This window comes from Poromitra crassiceps (genome assembly GCF_964638095.1).
Source record: "Poromitra crassiceps genome assembly, chromosome: 27".
NCBI classification, from domain to species: Eukaryota; Metazoa; Chordata; class Actinopteri; order Beryciformes; family Melamphaidae; genus Poromitra; species Poromitra crassiceps.
In genome coordinates this window covers 1,663,446-1,685,905 of record NC_139650.1, presented here as the reverse complement: position 1 = coordinate 1,685,905, position 22,460 = coordinate 1,663,446, and the positions used below count along the sequence as shown (strand labels likewise).

The 22,460-nt window shown below is 44.5% G+C and overlaps 1 pseudogene across 1 annotated transcript; it reads left to right on the top strand.

Annotated features, from left to right (window-relative positions):
* The first annotated feature begins 4,309 nt into the window (after nucleotides 1-4,309).
* Nucleotides 4,310-7,018, top strand: LOC310799357 (fidgetin-like protein 2 pseudogene; annotated as a pseudogene). Its single transcript has 2 exons — nucleotides 4,310-4,328; nucleotides 5,850-7,018. The product of its transcript is annotated as a fidgetin-like protein 2 pseudogene (transcript).
* Nucleotides 7,019-22,460: the final 15,442 nt, after the last annotated feature.

Here is a 22,460-nt window from a genome sequence, read left to right as displayed (position 1 = left end):
AGCTTTGGAGAAATACAGTAGATTAGGTTATTGCAATCGAACATGTCTTGTGTAGATTGTAGAGCATCTGCTGAGAGGAGTAGCGCTAGATTGAAAGCAGAGCTGCGATCGATTGGCTCATGGCTGGGACCAGCATGACCAGTGTGAGTACCAGTTCAGTGACCGCCTGCCTGCCTGCCTGCCTGTGTGCTTTTGTCTTGTTGCATGATTGCTTTGTATCCAAACACTGTGCAACATACTATTTGACTGTTATGTGGTTGAGTCAGATGGTGGCAGCCAGGGCACTTAACTTAACTTGACTTTAACTCAACTTAACTTAACTTATGTGTACGAGTCAGATGGTGGCAGCCAGGGCACATAACTTAACTTGACTTGACTTTAACTCAACTTAACTTATGTGTTCGAGTCAGATGGTGGCAGGGCACATAACTTAACTTGACTTTAACTCAACTTAACTTATGTTGTATGAGTCAGGTGGCAGCCAGGGCACTTAACTTAACTTGACTTGAACTCAACTTAACTTATGTGTTCGAGTCAGATGGTGGCAGGGCACATAACTTAACTTGACTTTAACTCAACTTAACTTATGTGTACGAGTCAGATGGTAGCAGTGCACTTAACTTAACTTGACTTTAACTTAACTTAACTTATGTGTTCGAGTCAGATGGTGGCAGGGCACTTAACTTAACTTGACTTTAACTTAACTTATGTGTTTGAGTCAGATGGTGGCAGGGCACTTAACTTAACTTAACTTTAACTTAACTTATGTGTTCGAGTCAGATGGTGGCAGGGCACTTAACTTAACTTAACTTTAACTTAACTTATGTGTTTGAGTCAGATGGTGGCAGGGCACTTAACTTAACTTAACTTAACTTTAACTTAACTTATGTGTTCGAGTCAGATGGTGGCAGGCCACTTAACTTAACTTGACTTTAACTTAACTTATGTGTTCGAGTCAGATGGTGGCAGGCCACTTAACTTAACTTTAACTTAACTTATGTGTTCGAGTCAGATGGTGGCAGGGCACTTAACTTAACTTAACTTTAACTTAACTTATGTGTTCGAGTCAGATGGTGGCAGGGCACTTAACTTAACTTAACTTTAACTTAACTTATGTGTTCGAGTCAGATGGTGGCAGGCCACTTAACTTAACTTAACTTTAACTTAACTTATGTGTTCGAGTCAGATGGTGGCAGGGCAGAGTCAGTGTGACTGAACCAAATGATGAAAACATCCATTGAAGTGTTTGTGTGTCTGTGTGGTTGTTTGTGTGCTGGCTTTAGGCCTACATAAATATAAAGAGTGAGAATTTACTTTGAAGACATTCTCTGCCCCCAGGAAGTGGCTTATCAGACTTTGCTACCCAGCCCTCTGTCCAGAGAGCTCACTAACGATGTTGAACATGCTGCTGAAAGATTTGCAAAAACCACGCCCACCCCAAACAGACATGAGGAGTGAGCAGTTTACTGACACTAGTTACACCATTTCTTTTTGTTTTCTACTAGCCTGATTTCCTGTCATTTCCTGCAATGAGCAGGATCTCTTCACAGGCTAATATGTGCTTTGTGCTCGAGAAAATGAAAGAAATCTGTGTTTCCCTCATGAAAGGATTATGTGAAGGAAGCATGACTAGAAACAGGAAGTAGTGTGACATTGAAATAATGCAGTGGAAAATAAGGGTGTTGGAATCGGGGTGGTGGTTGGGTGAGTATTTGCCTTAAAGTATCTGACTACTGAGTGAAGTTTACATTTTAGATGTTAGCACTTTGGGCTCTCAACAACATCAGCTAGCAAGCTACCTACACGCATGAAAATGGCAAAAACAAAAACAAAAAAAAAACCCATATTTCCTGACAGCGGGAGCTTCACTGGTAGGACGTTGCACGTGGGAGGATCACGATACTCCCACCAGTTCCCTTCCGCCCTGAACGGGCGCCCTGACCGACCAGGGGAGGCGCTAGTGCAGCGACCAGGACACGTGTTGGTAGGCACAGAATCTATTGCTAGACTACCCGGATGCCCGAAAATGGCAAGTTTTGATGACAATTTGGACTGTGCAATAAAGCAGGCCTGGATGGTTGTAAAGATAACAGAGCCTTTTTTCCTGCTTTACCAGAATGAGAGTAAGAGGAGCCAGACGAAATGGAGTCTGGCACACACACACACACACACACACACACACGCACACACGCACACACACACACACACACACACACACACACATTTCACAGAAACGTGACACTGCACGGTGAAATGTGGCAGCAAAATGACATGTGGGACCGGGTAGCTGCTGCTCGCTGTAGCAGTGTCAAGCTGGCTGGAGTTAGCTAGGACTAGACACTAGACAGGAAGTGGGGTCATTCTGAGATTGTGTCACTTTTGAGAAAGATTTGAGAATAACGCTGTCTTGGACTGTGCAGAGCAACATACATGGTTAGAGAAAGGAGCTCTAATAGTATATAACACCTCACACATTGGCCATGCATAGGTTCCCTCCCTAGTCTGGTTAGAAATGGTATTGCAGTGTTGGCCAGTGGTTTTCAACGTGGCCTGCTGACCTAATACAATTTCAGAGGTTTCAGCTATTATTAAGCACTAAACCACAAGAGGCAGTGTTTCTGTTTCTCCTTGTGCCTAACAAAACCTCAGAGCTGTTATAAAGTTATAAAGTGTTATAAAGAAATGTTATAAAGTTATAAAATGCTTATTGTATTTAAGAAGAAAGAAGCTAAAAATTCTAATGCTTCCTCCCTCCCTCCCTCTCTCTCTCTCGCTCTCTCTCCCTCTGTATGTGTTTGCATCACTGTGCTTGCCCACTTTTCTGAATGCGTGGTAGGAATATACTGTAGGGCCTAATGGGCCCTGTGCCAGCCCGATAGTGTTGCGTTTGTCTTTGTGCTGGGATAGGATAGGATAGGATGGGGCCAGTGAGTCCCATGACCGGCTGGAATTCTGGCCTGAGCGCGAGAGGCAGGATCCTGAGCAGGAGAGGCAGGATCCTGAGCGGGAGAGGCAGGATCCTGAGCGGGAGAGGCAGGATCCTGAGCAGGAGAGGCAGGATCCTGAGCGGGAGGAGAGGCAGGATCCTGAGCAGGAGAGGCAGGATCCTGAGCGGGAGAGGCAGGATCCTGAGCGGGAGAGGCAGGATCCTGAGCAGGAGAGGCAGGATCCTGAGCGGGAGAGGCAGGATCCTGAGCGGGAGAGGCAGGATCCTGAGCGGGAGAGGCAGGATCCTGAGCAGGAGAGGCAGGATCCTGAGCAGGAGAGGCAGGATCCTAAGCGGGAGAGGCAGGATCCTGAGCGGGAGAGGCAGGATCCTGAGCAGGAGAGGCAGGATCCTGAGCAGGAGAGGCAGGATCCTGAGCAGGAGAGGCAGGATCCTGAGCGGGAGAGGCAGGATCCTGGGATTGGATGAGTGGGATTATTGGGCCGAAGGATCATTTAATTTAGGGATCAACATGTGGACCGTTTAGAGGCCCATCTGGTGGTCCTGGTGGACATGTGACACACTCTGACATAATCCACACATATAGACTGTCAGCCCAGACGTGTGTGTGTGTGTGTGTGTGTGTGAGAGAGAGAGAGACAGAGAGAGAGAGAATAAACTCCCACCATTACCCGGCACTGTCGCTATATGCTCTTCTGTGTTTTTTGCACCTATAGTGAGCGCACACATCTTGGTGAAATGAAGGCAGCGGCAGCGCCCCCATCCTCTGGCCGGTGCTGGTGCACGCTCGGCCCTCTGGGGTCAGGACAGTTTAATAATACTCTGCAATGCCTGGAATGTCAGGCTAATGCTAGAGCTCCAAAACACAAGGCCTGCAGAAGACAATCAAAGCCCACGAGCACTGAAGCGCTCCGTTTGTGTAAATGTGCACGAATAATAATCACACAAAGCAAAATAAACTGATAATAGAATGAAAGTTGAAATTTCCGCCCTCCATTGCTCAATCAATCAGTGTACTTGTAATGGTGTTCATAGTAGATGTGCTGGTCCAGTCGGATCTGCGATGAAAAGCGACTCTGTTCCCCCTCTGCCCAGTGACCCCCCCCCTGTCCAGCAGACCCCTGAGGTTTGGGCCGAATTAGATCACACGCTCGGTGGGGGCGGCTTTGTGCAGTAAAGAGACTCACAGAGAGACAACAATGGCCCCAGTGAGAGAGGCAGAGGCACAGGGCAGCACACAGGCTGATAGAGGCTTATCGCCCTGGAGACCGGGCCTGGCGGGCGGCTCCGCATGAGGCAGAGAACAGTCGTCCCCCGCCTGGGCGACACTGTGGGGACAGGAGCACGGGCTAAACACCCGACATGGTTCTGGAGGAGAAGGGTCAGTCAGCCAAGGTGATTATGTACCAGGGGCAGATATTCATAAAGCCAGACTCTCAGCTTGCTACTGCCTTTTGGACGACATGGTTTATACTAACCTGATGCTGCCAGATGGTTTGTTTTAACATAACCACCTGGGAACGAGTCGCCGGGAAACCGTTTCAAAGGGCAGGCACTTTCAAAAAAAAAAACCTGGCAGGAGGCGATTGGATGAACCATCTGTCTATCACGGGCATCACACCTAAATCTTGCCTGTAGCTGCCTCTGGACGCTGATTGGTGCAAAACAACTAGTGGTTCAGATTCAAACCAATAGATTGGAGGATGGCAAGATGAATTTGTTGTGTGATCGTGATCTCATGATCTTGCGCTAATCCACCTGCCTCACAAGTTTAGGGGTATACATGTATTAACACATTGACTGCCAGCCCTTTTTTCAATGCTGTAGGTAGGTTCTGCCAGGTTTTTTTTTGAGGATTCTGGCTCATTTTACAAGAGCCGAGGATTCTTTTCTGTTAAGACTTCGTGAACACCAATCATCTAAAAAGAACTAATAGAATGTGTGCTTTCTCTGTCTAAAAGAGTTAGTTTGTAGAGTTAGTAGTTATGTAAGCATTAGCAGTTGAATACAGCATGGTTTCAGCGTCAGAAAAATTATTCCGAGATAAACGGCTTTTTGTGAAATTCGATAGAACAGTCACTTTAACCATTCATTTTTGGCATCAGTAAGAGTCAGACATCTAAACAATAGTTTTGAACAGTAATTTTCTCCATAACAGCAGGAAACCCCCCTCTGCTTCCAACTCCTCCCTCCGTGTGTGTTCTCCTCCTGCCTCCCTGGCTCTCCAGCGGGCGTGTCACAACGAAGTTGCTGCTGCCTGGCTGCTGCCTGTTTGCGCGGCCGCTGTTTGAGGAAGTCTGGGTGGACTCGCTCGTTTCGTGGAGTTTTGGTTGAGAGCTTTGATGCGATTCTGGTCATATTTATGCTGCGTGTTTCAAAGTGTGCATCCAATCTATTCTTGGAACCCCCCACCGTTGCCACCGCTGTGCATCAGCGCGAAAGTGAAAGCGTTTTCGCCATCAATTTTACAGTATGAGAACGGCTTCCTCGCGCTTTTCCGTCCAGTTTTGGGTCGCCTCTTTCTACTGTGGAGAGACATGTCGACACTCAGTGGGTCGGTAAAATAGATTATACACATTCAATACCTCCAATTCTGGTGTAGGAGACGTAAAAGGGGTTGATCGATGTCCCACCGTCAAAAAAAAAAAATGTTTATGTAAGCCGAGATATCTCGTCCTTGGCACTCAACGGTTGGATTATGTAAGCCGAGATATCTCGTCCTTGGCACTCAACGTGTTAAAGGTTAGGGGTATACATGTATTAAAGGTTAGGGGTATACATGTATTAAAGGTTAGGGGTATACATGTATTAAAGGTTAGAGGTATACAACATGGATGATGATTCAGCTCTGCTAATTTAAGAGTGTGTGGACTAATTCTGTTTTGCTCTTCTTCTCTGGTAGGTCTGTTGAAGATGCACTGGTCTCCGGAGCACGGCGCCCCCTTATCCCAGTGGCCTGAGCAGCACCTGGACGTCACCTCGACCACCTCGCCCCCCTCTGCCCACAAACACGACCCGTACGCCACCGCCTCTCGCCGCGGCGGCTACGTCCCCGCGGGTTACCCCTGGGCCAGCGACGACATATCAGCCCTCACTGCCTCTTCTCTGCTCAAACGCTATGCCGAGAAATACTCAGGACTGGAGCTGCCCTACGACCGGCCCGCCTCCGTCGCCTACTCGGAGCCTGGGACTTTCCCCAAGACCGAGTCGGAGCCCTGGGCACTGGGGCCGGGCATGGAGTGCTACCCGGGACTGGAGGCCTTAGCGGGCGCCAAGGTGGGCGTGGCGTCCGTGGGCCTTCCGACCACGGCGAGTGTGACAGTGGTGACCTCTGACCCCGGCTACAGTGGGGCCGGCTCCTGCGGCGCCCCCTCCTCTCAGGAATACCCTCCTGCGTACAACAGCACCTACCTGCCCTCGGGATACTGCCCTCAGCCCGGCGCAGCACTTCCCCCCGCCACGCTACACTCTCTACAGGCTACGCCCGCCCTGGTGCCCAGCTACAGCCCAAGCACTCCGGTCTACAACTACCCTCCGGGGTGCTACCCCCACGCCCAGACCAGCCTGGCCTCTGGATACAGCCACCCCAGTGCCTCCTACCTGCCCTCTGGGCTCAGTGCCCCCGCTCCCCTGGCTCCGAGGCCCACTGTGGTCGGGGGCAGTTACAGCTACCCCACCCACAGCCTCGGAGGGGGCTCCGAGCCGGGGGTGCTGCCGCTGAAACGCAAGGCCTTCGAGATGGCCGAGGACGGAGAGGAGGGCGGAGAGGTGGACGGCCCGCGCTACAGGAAGTACGGCAACGGCCACGGAAACAGCCATAGCAAAGGCCACAGCAGCGGGCCCGGTGGCAATGGCTATGATATGAGCGGCTCGGCCCCAGACCCGCAGGCCTACAAGCCCGGGAAGCCCTTGATGACGCCCCCGTATGGCGGGGCGGGGGACTACAGCCCGCCGTCAGGCCTAGCCGGGGAGAGTGGATCGGGGGAGCACAACTTTCCGCACCAGCAGAGGATGTCTATGAAGATACCCGCATCGCACGCACGATCCGAGGACCCCACTGGAGGGCGCTGACAGCCCAGTTTGGCATTTGAGAAGAGAACAGGCCCTGGAGTCGCTCACTCTCTGTCAAGCCAACCAAACCAGGGTTCTTCACCCAGACACATTTTGGAGGGGAAATGTGGGATTTGGCAGTGAGAGGCTTTAACTAGAGAACACCAGAGGGCGCTGCAGGACTGCTGTCTCCTGTTCAATTTTAACCTTTTCATTCTTCATGTTTCTCCAAAGAGTCACGGGGGCACTTTGCCCTGTAAGGTTAAGGGAAGGGTTAGGGATGGGTTATAGGCATACTGATAATATTGATAGCGTTTTAGGCAGTCTAAATGTATGAGGGACTGTTTATCTCAGGATGCTATTTATTTCCTTTCTGCTACTGTGACAGCAAGACGCTGCAATGTCGCCGTTTTAGAAGATGCCGTTATTTGTGGCCACGATGTAAACGGCCTTTGACTGCAAATAGCCTCGACCACAACATGAAAATCATTTCAGACCAAAAAGGAGAGCAATAAGTGAAATGGTGGGATTGCCATACTACTACTTCAGCACAATCACTGCTACTTTACGAGCTGATTCCAAGGCCTGGTGTCTCACGCACACGCTTTGAGAAATGAATGTTTCCCTGCTCAGCCCTTACTGCCCCGCCCCGCCCCGCCCCGCCCCTTACTCTTAACGTTTTCTCTATTTCCTTTTTTTCTCAATTCCTTTGATGTCCTCTCCATCCTGTAACCCCGCCTCTTGTTCTCTTGCGTTTTCACTGTTACACTACTTTCATTCTCGTTCAATGTATTCAAGCCAAACTGCTTCAAATGATTAGGTGCTGTTAGTAGTACACGAAGCTGCCCTTTCCTCGATTGTTGAGGTGGAAAGAAAGAGCGGGCGGGATAATCTACGATTGGAAACTTTATTTTAGCATTGACAAAAGGACAGAATATATTATGCAGATCATCTTCAGAGCATGTTGTTTACATGCGCACCTAACTCCTAATCCCCAAACTAACAGGTAAATTTTCAGAAGAATGCGGGAGTCATGTAAGACCTGATCCAGCCTATGCTTTGTCTGCACCAATTTAAATATGAATATACATTACATATACATAAATAAAATATTAATATACATTACATATATATATGTAATGTTGTAATGCTTTTATATATATATATATATAAAAAAGCAATATGATAACAACCGAAAAATCACCAAAAGTCAGTAAATTGCTTGAACCTCTGGTCTGTGGAGGTTAGAAGGAAGATCTTGTTTGCAGCCTGTGTTTGGATGCTGACAAGTTGCAGTGGAGGATCCCTGCTTCTGAGTGAGTGCCTCTTTCCATTTGTGCTCCGCGTTACATTCTTACGAAAATCTACCTGCTCGTCTTCAAGTATTTTCTTTTTTTTCTTTTTAAATATGCATTATTTTTACTTTTGCCTCTCAAAAGGACGATTTATAGTCTTGTTATGAATACTCAGGAAGAATATTGTTACCTCAGAATGAAAAAAAAAAACACGAATGTATGTATTACCTTAGGGTGTTTGTAGGGAGCTTTATGGAGCAGAATGATAACGGAGTCATGGCTTTGTTTGTTAAAGAGGCAAACCGAACACTTCAGGGAAACAATGAACGTATCAATATTAACAGGACAACACCTACACACTCATACACACACATGCACAGAGTCACAGAAACAAACAAACAAACATACATGCATGCACGTACACACAGACACACACAGACACACACACACACACACACACACACACACACACACACACACACACACACACACACACACACACACACACACACACACACACACACACACACACACACACGTGAATTAATAACACCATCCACACTGCTTCATAGCTCTGGGAAATTAAACTTTAGGTTTTTTGTAAGGCCTGAAATGTTGAATGTAATTCAGATATTTTTTTTAAAGGACACTACATGCCATTATGTACATCGATGATGTTTTTAGAAATATGAAACATATTTTCTTCATGTATAGATGTATTTCTCTTATAGGTTTTGGTGGAGAAAGGAATGAGCTGTTAAGTGTTAGAGTAGTTAGCAGTGGGGGAAGCTGTTTTGACGGACAAACTGACGACAAAGAAAAAAGCACTCTTGATGGAAAATATGACAAATGACATATCAAGACATATACCTATGCCCTCTAATGGGTATGTTTATTACATGTCTTATCTATGTGGAATTGCATCCTTACAGATAGTCCATAGTCTATTCACCCAGGCCTAATAGTGTTTCTTTCATCATTGTCCAATTCCCACTTATTGTGTTCAGTATTATACAGATGTATCTCTCATAGCCTCACTTATCAATCAGCTTGATTTGAGCTACAATATGCTTTGGTAACCAAATGTTTCTTAGAGAGTGTACAGTAGACTGTTAAGATCACTCATCTCATCATTGTGGATTCAACAGTAGCTTTGTTGCTCCATAAGGCCATCCCTTCATAAAGTGTGCCATACAGTACCATGATCTTTGCTAAATGAATCCTTTGTAATCTATAGTCCAAAGCTAAATCCTCAATAGAAGCATGCCCACTGAGTGAATCTCCCACCAATAGTAAGATTTAGTCTGAAATTCGGCTTTGCCTGCAATGAAAAGGCGTCTCTTTTGGAAAGGAAAGCATATTTGTAAACGTATTCAAACTTGTGGTCGACAGTGTGGGGAAAAATACCCACATCACACCTAGATAAATTTCCACTGAAGAAAGAATATAGATTTTACAAGGTTTTACACAAATAACTAGAAGTGCACTCGCAGAGTGCAGACCTCCGCCAAGGCCAATAATCCAGTCTGCTATGATATGAAAATGTTGTGAGTCGGATCAGAACCCTGAGCCACCCACATCCCCCCAGCCACTCCCCCCTACCCACCCTTCAAACCCCCTCTCCATGACCTTCCTATCACTAGCTACGGCTCTTTCCTGACCACGCCCCCTCCCACCACCCAGATACACCTAGCCACTCCCCCTAGCCACCCCTCGAAAACCCGACTCTCGACGACCTCTATCCCCAGGCCCCTTTTCTCTAGCCCATCCCCCTTTTCTGACCACACCCCCTCCCAACACCCAGATACACCTAGCCACTCCCCCTACCCACCCCTCGAATCCCGACTCTCTACGACCTTCCTATCCCCAGTTACGGCCCCTTTTCCCTAGCCCCGCCCCCTCCCTAGCCCCACCCCGGCTGGGATCCGTACCTACATTGAATGGGTTCTTCCTCGGCCCCTGCTACACCCTCCCACCAAGTTTCATGAAAATCGCCTCAGTCGTTTTTTCCGTAATCCTGCTAACAGGCAAACAAACAGACAAGCAGAAAAACGGCCCCCGAAAACAGAACCTCCTTGGCGGAGGTAATAACAATAACGCTCGCCCCAGATGTTAGAAGTATAGAAGCGCTTAATTAGCACAAATAAATAATAAATGCTCTTCAACGGCTCACAAAGAACGTGCTCTACACTGAACTAACACTTTGACTGTTATACCATGCTGTCCCTCTGATGATTCACTGAACTACACATTGACTGTTATACCATGCTGTTCCTCTGGGTTACTCTGATGATTCACTGAAGTAAAATGTGGGATTTCAACGTTATCTTTGTAAATCAGAAGTACCCTTTGTTGTTGTATCATGTACATTCTCTGTAACCATTTCTACCTCATGTTGAAGACATTGTACATGGAAATGTTTATTTCATGTCACTTCACGTCGTCACGTTAAGGAGCAATGTTGATAATTGTTGAACTGTTATAGCCTACCTCACAAAAGACTGTACTTTAAAAGAAAATTGTTTCATGGAAATGAAGATATCATACCAAACAAATCTCCTTGTCTTTTTGTCTGTGAAATTCTAAATTGGTTGGAGTGTCTATATATCATAACACCAAATAAAAACATACATGGTCAGTGACGTTTCTAGCACTCAGACTGAACTATTACATTTTAAGCCCCTCCCATTTTCTCCCCAGTTGTACTTGGTCAATTATAGAGCTCAAGTCACGTGACGTTTCTTGCCCCAGAAGTGAATTCCTTATTCATTTTCTCCATAGACATGTTGAAAAATCCTTATATAACGAGTTTTAAGGCTGGAACCAAGCCAACCAGTCTTCCAGAGAGTCGTGAGTGACCATAAAACATTTCACTTTCAGCAAAAAATTAAAAATAAATGCAGGGGAAAAAGAAATCGAAACTTCGATCCATTCTATGGAGAAAATGAATGGAGAATTCACTTCTGGGGCAAGAAACGTCACGACTGTTGAACTCTACTGCCCCTGCTGTCATTGCTCCACCCCCCCTGCCGATGTGGGGCGAGTTGTAGACTAACACATTCCTCCGCTACATGTGCATTAGCCAGCCGCTTCTTTCACCTGACAGTGAGTTTCACCGCCGGGACGACGTAGGAGGGAGGATCATGCTATTGCCCCCAGTAGCCCTCCTGCCCAAACAGGTGTCTTGACTGACCAGAGGAGGCACTAGTGCAGCGACCAGGGCTCATACCCCACCGGCTTCCCACCCGCAGACACGGCCAATTGTGTCTGCAGGAACGTCTGACCAAGCCGGAAGTACCACTGCCGGGAATTGAACCCGGGTCTCCGCTGTGGTATAGGCGAGTGCTTTTAACTCTACACTACCCAGACGCCTCATATATATATATATATATATACAGGGTTGAACCGGGTTCCCACAGGTCCTTGAAATCCTTGAAAGTTTGTGAAAATAGACATGGGTCATTGAAAGTGTTCGAATTTAGGGTTTTTCCTGCATAGAGAGTTACGAGGGGGCCACCGCCGTTACATTTGGCTCCGCCTCCAGCTCTCGGCAAGTGAAAACGAAATATTTTTCTAACAAGTGTTAGTTACAGTGCAGTTGGTCGATTTCTGTCATTTGCAATTGGACCTAACGCAGCACAGTTGAGAAGTGTTCACACATTCAAGCCTCTCTCTTCAAATTCTGTAACACTAATTCACCTTGGTCCATGTCTCAAACTATGCCATGTTGCGTCCTTGAATTTGATGATGTTGTGGGAACGCTGTATTTATTATTGAGACCCAATATAGGGCAGTGGTTCTCAACATGGTGGACCACCAGGGCTCTTTGAGGGGGGGTCCCAGCAAACTGATGAATTGTTAAACTTCGCTATTATTTAATTCACGTCACAATTAGAGAATGTAGAAGAGTGTTCTTTCACTGTTATCTATATCTACATGACAGATAGTCATGAGATTCTGGACTAAATCAGATCTACTGTAACAATACAAATATTTGGACCAGAGAGAGAAAGATCTCATCAAATGGGGTCCGACGTCCTAATGTGAAAGAAATGATTTCTCTTGATTTAAAATGCGTTACGTCGAGGAGGCGGGTGTCGGGGTTCAAATTGGCAAGGAAACAGAGGGCCGTTTGTGTCATGTAAGGGCCCCATAAGAAGCTGAAGAGGGGGTGGAGATCAGTGCAGAAAGCCACGACTCGCCTTCTCGCCCTGGACGGCTCTTATTGTGTGGAGGGCGGAGGGCATGCGGTGGCGTGTGACAGATGTCCAAAGCTTTTGTGCCTCCATCACCAGCGACTCTTAAGCCCCATCGCCACATCCAGGCATTCCACCACCCAACCCCCCCCCCAGAACTGGACTGCTTCATCACAACCTACTCCTCCATCCTAACTGTGCGTATCCTTATCAACACCCTCAAGTCCAACTCATCCTCACATCATCAGCACGAGCCAAAGCCAGCCAACCCTCATACTCAGCTCGTCAGTCGCCGAGCCTCTACCCTCTTCTCTGAATCTCTCTTCAGTAGGCTCTCATCCTCCTAACCCGAGTTCACTTCTCATTCTTAGTCATGAGCTCAGCCGACTGGATTTGACCTGTGAAATGTGTCTGCTCGCTTTGCCAACATCAGAGATGGGAAAAGTACACACAGTCTTTACTTAAGTAAAAGTACAGTTACTTGTGTAAAAGAAAAAAAAACTCTGGTAAACATAGAAGTACTGATTCAACTTGTTTACTAAAAGTAAGAGTACAGGCTCTGAAATGTAATAAAAGTATAAAAGTAAAAAAGTATTTCTACCAGCTGTTTCTCTGCAAAGCTAATTGAAACTCACGTAATAATTCGAAGACTATTCAACTTAAACGATCCCCTCCAAACATGGCTTAAGATGTATAAAGACGATAGTTTGATTAATCATTTGTGTGATATGGTTTTTCCACACAAAAAGGTGCACATAATGTGTGAAAGCTGAGAGAGCGCGAGGTGAAAGAGACAGAAAAACGTTACGTCGTTTTTGTCTGTCGTGCATTAAAACTCAAGTAACTAGCCTGTTTTGAAAATGTACGGCTTAGAAAGTACAGATATTTGTGTTAAAATAAAAGTAAAAAGTTGTCAGAAAAATACTCGGTAAAGCACAACTACCTGAAAATCCTACTTAAGTACATTACAGTAACAAAGTATTTGCACTTACACTTCCCATCTCTGGCCAACATGCCGTCTGCCTCGATCTGCCCTTTTTTGATTGATTGATTGATTGATTTGGTGAAATGTCAACAAAGATACAGGGTACAGACAATCACCGAGGATAAAAACACAATAAAGCCTGGCTATTTCAAGCACTGGCTTGTTTCCATTGCGGTCCTCAACAAACAACATAGAGACAAAAACACACATGAATGGGAATCACCTTCTATACTCAAATTAAGACTATTACATTATTACTAGATTGAATAGGAATAATGGCACGCTTGAATATTATACAATACATAAACTTCACGACAAGCTGAAGCCTGAAATCCAGACAACCTGTTGAAGGAGCAACTATGGATGTTTTGATCTGCACAAAAGCAAAGTGAGACTACAATCTCAATCCTTTCTTCAATTTCTCCTTTTCAATCAATTTTCATGCTCATATACTGCTCGTATACCATACCCTCATGGCATCATTTCACAGAAGCTCCACTCTTGAATGTGCAATGCCAAAAGGATTTGACACATATATTAAACACAGGTAGGACTGGAGCTCTGAACATTGAATCCACTGTGGTTGTCTTTGTCCTGTTAACTTCGCGTACAAATCCAATTAAAATGTCAGTTAGATCAATAAAATATTCAATAATCAGACATTAAATAATGCAATACAATGAAGACAGGGGGTGTCTGAGTGGCGGTAGGAAAGAGGAAGGCATGCCCTTTGAATGGAACATAGCAATGGTGGGTAACAAATGTTAACAGTGACACCTAGAGGAATTTATTAACAAGTAACTCCTTACATTACTATTAGTAATAACAACAACAATAACATTTATTTATAGAGCACTCATAAAAACTGTTACAAAGTGATCTACAGAATAAAATTAAAGCAAAAATAAAAACGAATGTGAACATGAACATGAACAAATAATAATAATTATTCATACTGATGGAGTATAATTGTATTGACTGTCAGCACAGATTGTTAAACCACATTGGAAAACGACAACAATAGCAACAACAACATGAAACAAAGCACGTGTTAAAACTTATTCTTACAGACTTGAATATAGTTTTTGGATTTCGTTTTCAGATTCAAGATGTGGTTTTTCACCGCTAGGATCAGCAGCCCTGCTTTTAGTCCATGTCTCTTTTCTTCAGTGTCATTCATTTATTGGGACTAGGTTGGTTTTAGGCCCATTTTTCACAGGTTGTTTTCCCCCAAAAACGAGTGCTCTCCAAGAGCATTGGATTGGTTTGGAGAGGTCTCCAATGGCAGGCACAGTTTGCCCTGTAGTTGCAAAAGGCAGAATAATCTAGTCAGCGGCTGTATAGCTATCATAGCTGCACTGCACAAACCTGAATGACCATGTTGTAGAGTAGCGGGCTGATTTTTCAGGATCTTACCCAGCGGGGACACTGTACTGTTGAACATGGCAGTACTCCAGAGCTTGTCCTCTTGGCTGAGGGGAGTCCTCCATGCGTCCTGCACCGGGGTGGATGGCACTGAACAGTCTGCAACAGTGACACAAATGTCTCACATGTTTCCTCTGCTGGTCAAAGTCACTGGTGGTGGTGGAGATTATAGACCAGAACTGTGCCGCGTCATCAAGCGTCCGGCGCGAAGGCCACTTTTACGGGGAAACCCACCATAGGGAAAGACTGTCCAAGAAGCAGAAAACACTTCGAACAAACTGTTTGAAAGCGGTCCAATTTGATAGAGATATGCCCAAGAGTTGCTGTGTTGTTATAGTTTCACTAACAATTTAGAACAAACGGATCTGTGACACCGTCAATGTGGCTGATGCATGTAACCTGGTGTGAAACTCACCAGTGGGCTGGATAGATACAGCGTTCATATGAGGCAAGTATATTGTCGATGTATCTTGCGCATTCTATGGCCAGCCAAGTTGAGATTATTGTCATGTCATGGTGTCTTTGGGTCATTTATAAACAAAATGAACTCTGTTCTTTTTCTATAGATTTTTTGTACTGCTATGTTACAATGAAGTCAAATTAGACCACGGAGCCCCATTCCATGACATTTGTCCCAGGGTTTTTAGGTGCTTTTAGATGTTTTATTACAGAAAGTGTATGAAACCCATGACCAAAAAAATAGCCATAGATTCTGTCACTGTGTTACATTCTGTCACTGTGTTTGTTACTTATGGGTGGAATTATAGTGGAAAAAAATAGTATTCCCCTTTTTGCTGGGACCCCCCGGCCTCAAGGACCCCGGACCCTACTTTGACCACTAATGTAAAGTGGAGGGAAGCTGGGTTTGACACACCTGCTGTGGCTATGATGCTTTATAACTGCTATACATATTTGGTAGAATATGAGGACACATGAGGTGCACACAACAATGTAAGGCCAACATGAAAGCACATGAATGCAGACTGACTCACTGCAGGGCGGGGACTGGGAGGTCTGGACCTGGACGCTCGGTGAACTGGGGACTCCTTGGTCTGAACACATCCATGGGTCTGAACTGACTGTCGACAGACCTGCCATGACAAGCAGACTTATTTTGGTCTGATATATTACAAGTGTAGTACTGTATCATTATAAATAAATAAATCATTGGCCAATAATCACAACTTAATGTGAGCACACAGACTAGTTACCATAGACTATGCTAACGCTAGTTACCTGATGCCGCCATTTCAAACCATTCCAGTCCCGTGGGCGTGGTGGGGTCTGTGACGTCCGGGACGTGAGGGCAGGGAGACGGCGGAGGAGGAGACCGCCCAGCAGCAGGTGAGCTCCCGGTGTCAAGTAATGAAGTTCGCCTGGAGGCCATTTAAAGCTGATTATATTGATAAAGGATCAGCCAGTAGATCTCGACTCCCACACTGAAGCTTGGACGCTACTCTAGCTGGCTATAACGTTTCCAGACTCAAAGGCGACTATAGCTACAGTTTAGCTAGCTAGTGACGGTCAGTTTAGCTCAAGTGGTCGGTTCTACGGATGTATGGTCGTAGCTCAACGGGGGTTTAAGTACGGAAGGGTTTTAGGGTCAATGTCGTTTGTTTTTTTTCTCTTTTTCTTTTTTGAGAAACTCAGGAATGTGAGAGGGGGGAATCAGAAACTTCCGAGAAAAATGATTAATTAGTGTTTACTTTGATTTCAATGTCATTGTTTAGTTGGATTTCAGTGTAATGTAACGTTTCTATATTTGTTATTGTTTTTGTTATTATGTATCCATTTATTTAACTCTATGTGTTTATTAAAATATTTAATATTAATTTGTATTATTATTTTTTGATAAGGGTAGTAGGCCTGGCTGTCTCCCGGTGCAGGGAGAGATTATGGCAAGCGAGACTAGCCTCAAGCCTGTTTTTAACAAAGTCCGATTCTTATTTTGATTCAGTTCACAACAATGTTTAATGTGGAGTGGAGTTCCTTTAAGTCCCACTAGAGGGAGTAAGATAGCTATGCAGAACATTCCAGGTAGTCAGACTCAGCAGAGACTGGGAGTCAGAGAGATAAATAAATACTTGAGTCTGATTGAATTGGTTGAATAAAAACAGCTCCTAAATGTGTCGCTGAACTGAACAGCAGTTTAACTTGAATTTCAAATGACAGTAATATGAAAGTGTTGTGGGACCCATGGCAACAGTGCTATAGGCTTGCCCTCTGACCCTGCAGGCCTATCCAGCATGCTCTCTCACACACGCACGCACGCACGCACGCACACGCACACACACACACACACACACACACACACACACACACACACACACACACACACACACACACACAGACACACACACACACACACACACACACACACACACACACCTGCTCCCACCCCAAACTGTCTGACGGATGAAACGGATGTCCTACTTAATCCACATCCCACCGCTGTAACTGAGACTTGCTGTTCGGATGGATGTAAGTAGGACATGAACCTGTTCAGATGGACTAAGGAGGACATGAACCTGTTCAGATGGACTAAGGAGGACATGAACCTGTTCAGATGGACTAAGGAGGACATGAACCTGTTCAGATGGACGTAAGGAGGACATGAACCTGTTCAGATGGACTAAGGAGGACATGAACCTGTTCAGATGGACGTAAGGAGGACATGAACCTGTTCAGATGGATGTAAGGAGGACATGAACATGTTCAGATAAACGTAAGGAGGACATGAACATGTTCAGATAAACGTATGGAGGACATGAACATGTTCAGATAAACGTAAGGAGGACATGAACATGTTCAGATAAACGTAAGGAGGACATGAACATGTTCAGATGGACGTAAGGAGGACATTAACTTGTTCAGATGGACATAAGGAGGACATTAACCTGTTCAGATGGACGTAAGGAGGACATGAACCTGTTCAGATGGACGTAAGGAGGACATGAACATGTTCAGATGGACGTAAGGAGGACATGAACATGTTCAGATGGACGTAAGGAGGACATTAACTTGTTCAGATGGACATAAGGAGGACATGAACCTGTTCAGATGGACGTAAGGAGGACATGAACCTGTTCAGATGGACGTAAGGAGGACATGAACATGTTCAGATGGACGTAAGGAGGACATGAACATGTTCAGATGGATGAAAGGAGGACATGGAGAAAAGGGGGAAACGGACATACAACTGAGACGATGTCTATGCAGCACATTGTGTCTATTCAGTGAAGCCACACATTTTTGAAATATATAATGGGCAGAGTTAATTGCAGAATGTAATCAAACGATTACTGTACATGTTATACATTAAAATCACCCTTTGCTTGAACTCAACATGAGATCCATGAGATTGCTTTAACACACATGCTGATCAATTCAAGTTACATTTGTATTGTTTTGTCCACAAAATCTGGTATAAAAGACAAATTAATTTATACCTGTAATTTGAATAATATAAAATCAACCATCAAAATGCATTTTTTTTTAAATAATTATTATCAATCACATTTATAGTTTTTTTTTTAAAGCACTAACTTAATTTAGTTTTTAATTAGAAATGTAACATTGCAGGAACCAATATTTATATAATCAGAACATCATTATGTTATTCAGTATGTAACCCAGTGAATATACCGTGTGATCTAGTCCAAAACCATACAGAACAAGTCATTTTCTTGCATCCAAACACACGATGCGTAGCAGCTAACGCACAGAACAGGTGACGGCTCAATTCCTACAATCCTCTAGTGAGCTCCTCTTCTTCTCCCCCGCCTGCCTCCTGATTGTTCTCATTTCCTCTGGCTCTTCTTGCCGTCGCTGCCTCTCCCCCTGCTGTACAGTGAGTGCACTGTACAGTCTGAGCCTATGGGGAGCATGCTGCTGACTCAGCCCAGGCCACTGCATTCATCTATCTGCACTGCAGTGCTGTCTCTGCTTACGCCCCCCCCCCCCCCCCCTCTCTCTCTTCCTCCCTCATTCAGTGCACCACCTCACACACCCACGCACACGCACGCATGCGCACACACGCATACAGACACACACACACACACACACACAGAGAGGAGGGGGAAGGAGGGAAAGAAACACACACACACACACACACACGCACCTGCTTTTGTAGTCTCAATGCTGCTGCACCATGACACACCCCACAACACAGCCTCATCAACTCAAACAATAGCCTCAAATCAAGTCTCACCGCATCAAAACGTCAACAAGGAGAATGAAATGGAATGTAATTTAAGGCAGGGCTCTGGTACACCTCCCACATCTCATCAGACTCCAGTCTTCTCATGCTGCTCTCTCTCTCTCTCTCTCTCTCTCTCTCTCTCTCATTCTGTCTTATGCTCTCTCTCTCTCTATCACTCTGTATTATGTGGTCCACTGTCATGTCTGCAAGTGATTTCAGGGATAGAGTTAGGTAGAGCTGCATAGTTGCCAACTATTCAATTAATCGCCAACTATTTTGATAATTGATTAATCAGGTTGAGGTTTTTTTTTAAGGGGAAAAAAAAGGTCAAAATCAGCTTCATAAAATGTGAATATTTTTCTGGATTCTTTAAGCCTCTATGAAAGTAAATGGAATATCTTTGGGTTGTGGACAAAACAAGACATTTAGAGGACATCATCTTGGGCTTTGGGAAACTGAGACATTTGTCACCATTTTCTGACATTTTATAAACCAAAACAACTCATCTATTAATCAAGAAAATAATCTACAGATTAATCAACAATGAAAATAATAAATAAATGCAGGCAGAAAAACACTCAATGTATTCATGTCATCTAGAAGTTTCAAAGTGTGGTGGCTTTCATTTCATTTCATTAGGAGATCCACAGATTACTACACCATTTTAAGAGTATGGTTAATAATATAAACAGTCTCACAATTGATACATGAAATTTGTTAAGCAGCAGTCAAAAACATGATCATTGTCAGACATGGTGGAAGTAATACATTCATTTTATTATACCCCAAAAATGACGCCACTCTGAGATGTAACTGGAAGGCTGCTTTATTGTTTGGAAATAGATTCGTGCTCAAATAAGACAATCTTTCACTGATTCTCATTGAATGTCCCGTGTGGTTGTGCAACACACGTCCTCTCTCTGACTGTATTAGTGGCAAGAGATAACAACGACAATCAAAAAGGCTTTTCACTGAGCCTATTTTCAGTAAAGAAAAGAAATTGATCTCAGTCATGCTACGAAAAGAAAGGCTACATAAAAACCAATCGGTAAATCAACACTGGAAATGAACAGAAATGTAAAACAGAAGGCAAGCTGTTCTCTTACTAGTCAAAACAACCAGCAAGCAGAACACACAGAGAGAGAGCACTTGTACTACATGACTCTACAAGATGTTAGTTCAGTCAGTCTAGTCTAGGCGGTGAGTTTTCTGTTTTATTAGTTGAATTTCTCGAATGTTTCACTCCAATACATGGTTTCTGTCGTGCTCCACGTTGATCCACTCCCATGGGTTTTGAGATATCCTCATTTACTGATTTTATCGACAGACTAAATAGAAAGCTAAAAAGGCACGTGCCGTTGAGATATTGCACCAGAAACAAACACACAGACAGGTAAGACAACTAACCCTTAAAATCATTAGATATATCATATTGAAGATGACAGCGGAAATTAAAAGATCAACTCCAAACTGCAGTGATGTGTTGGGGGCAGGGGGGGGGACGGGGGAGGGGCAGGGGGGCATGGAAGAGGGTTCGAGCTGAGACGAGCAAAAATGGGTCACACAAGGCGAGCTGTGGCTCATCCTGGGGCACACTGAGGCTCATCCTGGGGCACACTGAGGCTCATCCTGGGGCACACTGATCGGCCAGCAGTGGCCTCCCAAAGGCTATGTGTTTTTTTGTGTAAAGTTTAGGAAAAAGATGGGTAAGACATCTTCACACACGTGTACAAAAGGGTAGTGCTGGTAGTGCAATCCTCTCACCAAGGCAGGCTACACCATTCTCAGCAAGCAGCCAGTACAACAACACCATGCATTGTACGCTGGTACCCAGCATGTAGACGTCCTGTCCTGGGCAGGCCCGAGAGTTTTGGTCATTCTCTGAACATGTCGCACAAAGAAAGAAACATGGTCAATTACACTCTGCGGTACTGGTTTCACCTCAACACGAGGAGTGGACTGGAGAGTTGCGTTACGGACTAATATAGATATATACTATATATATATATGTGTGTGTGTTAGAACATATATATAATATATATGTAATATAGCTCTGTATATGTGTTGATTTATATAGAGATTTAAATATAATTTTTTGCTCTTTAATATAGATTCTTTTAGCTTACTCCCCTCTTTTATGTGAAAAGTGACTCAAAAAAATCTACTCCATCTAAAAAAATGTGTCACAGCCTATCAAGTGTGACAAGGGGTGTCAGCTGGAAGCCATTCTATTTATGGTTATTAATATTTAGTGTTAGATTATTAGCTGTAGTTTTTTTTTAAGTAATTCTGTATTTACAAAAAACTATGCATGCCGTTAAAATAAAATGATATATTACATTATTTATAGTTTCTTAAAAAGTCCATTCTTAACTTTTGCAGTTTGTGCCGTATACAACATAGCCTGAACTGTACAATTTTTTTCTTATTTTTCCCCCAAATGGATGTATGTGTCTATTTTCTATTTTTGTAGTTTTCTGTAATACATTTCTGTGTATCCGTGGTGGTTTTTGTAGTTTTCTGTAATACATTTCTGTGTGGTCTTGGAGAAAATGGACGGCAGTAGCTTTTATGCTTTATCATTCAGAGTTTTATTTGGTTCAAGTTAACACCCACACTGATTTTGGAGATCTCATGCAGCAACTGGACCATAGAACTTGAGAAGGGATGAGGGATTTATTCATAAACAGGAAGTGACATCACTGCACAACAGGAAGTGCAAAAGCTCTGGTGTGGTGCTTAGGCTCACAGTACCATAACAATGCATCCAGTGCTCTGTTGGTTATTTGGTATTTTTTTTAATGCAGTATAGCAATATGAAGAAAAATGGCAAACGAGAGGCTTCAGAGCACGTGTTATTAGCCTAAAAATACGGAAATCCGGGGCCTATCCACTGAGCCGACCACGTTCGCCTCGGGAAGAAGCGAGTGCGCCGCTCAAAACTGACGTATCCCAATTCACTCTCATGACATCTCCTCACAGTGTTTCTTATATCTGTGATTGTTGTTGGGGTGAGCAATATTGTTGTGTTTATTAAAATTGATCGAGACCAGACTACAGTCCATAAGTGACGTTAACCACAAATGTAATCCACTACCAATACAAATGCCGCTCCTTACAAGCGAGCGAAATGTTTGCCGTTTCACTGAGATGCTTCTAGCCCTATTATTTCTAAGCGTCATAAGCAGGAAGCTCTAAACTGGCCCCTGACCGGGCGGCTGCCCTGATAAGGCAGACCAGCCGAGATCATTGTCCATCAGCGTGGCATAATAACACAAAAAGAGTCAAACATGGTTTCATAAATACTCCCATCACATTCACTTGCATTTAGTTGCAGAGCTCATAATAGTACATCTATAAT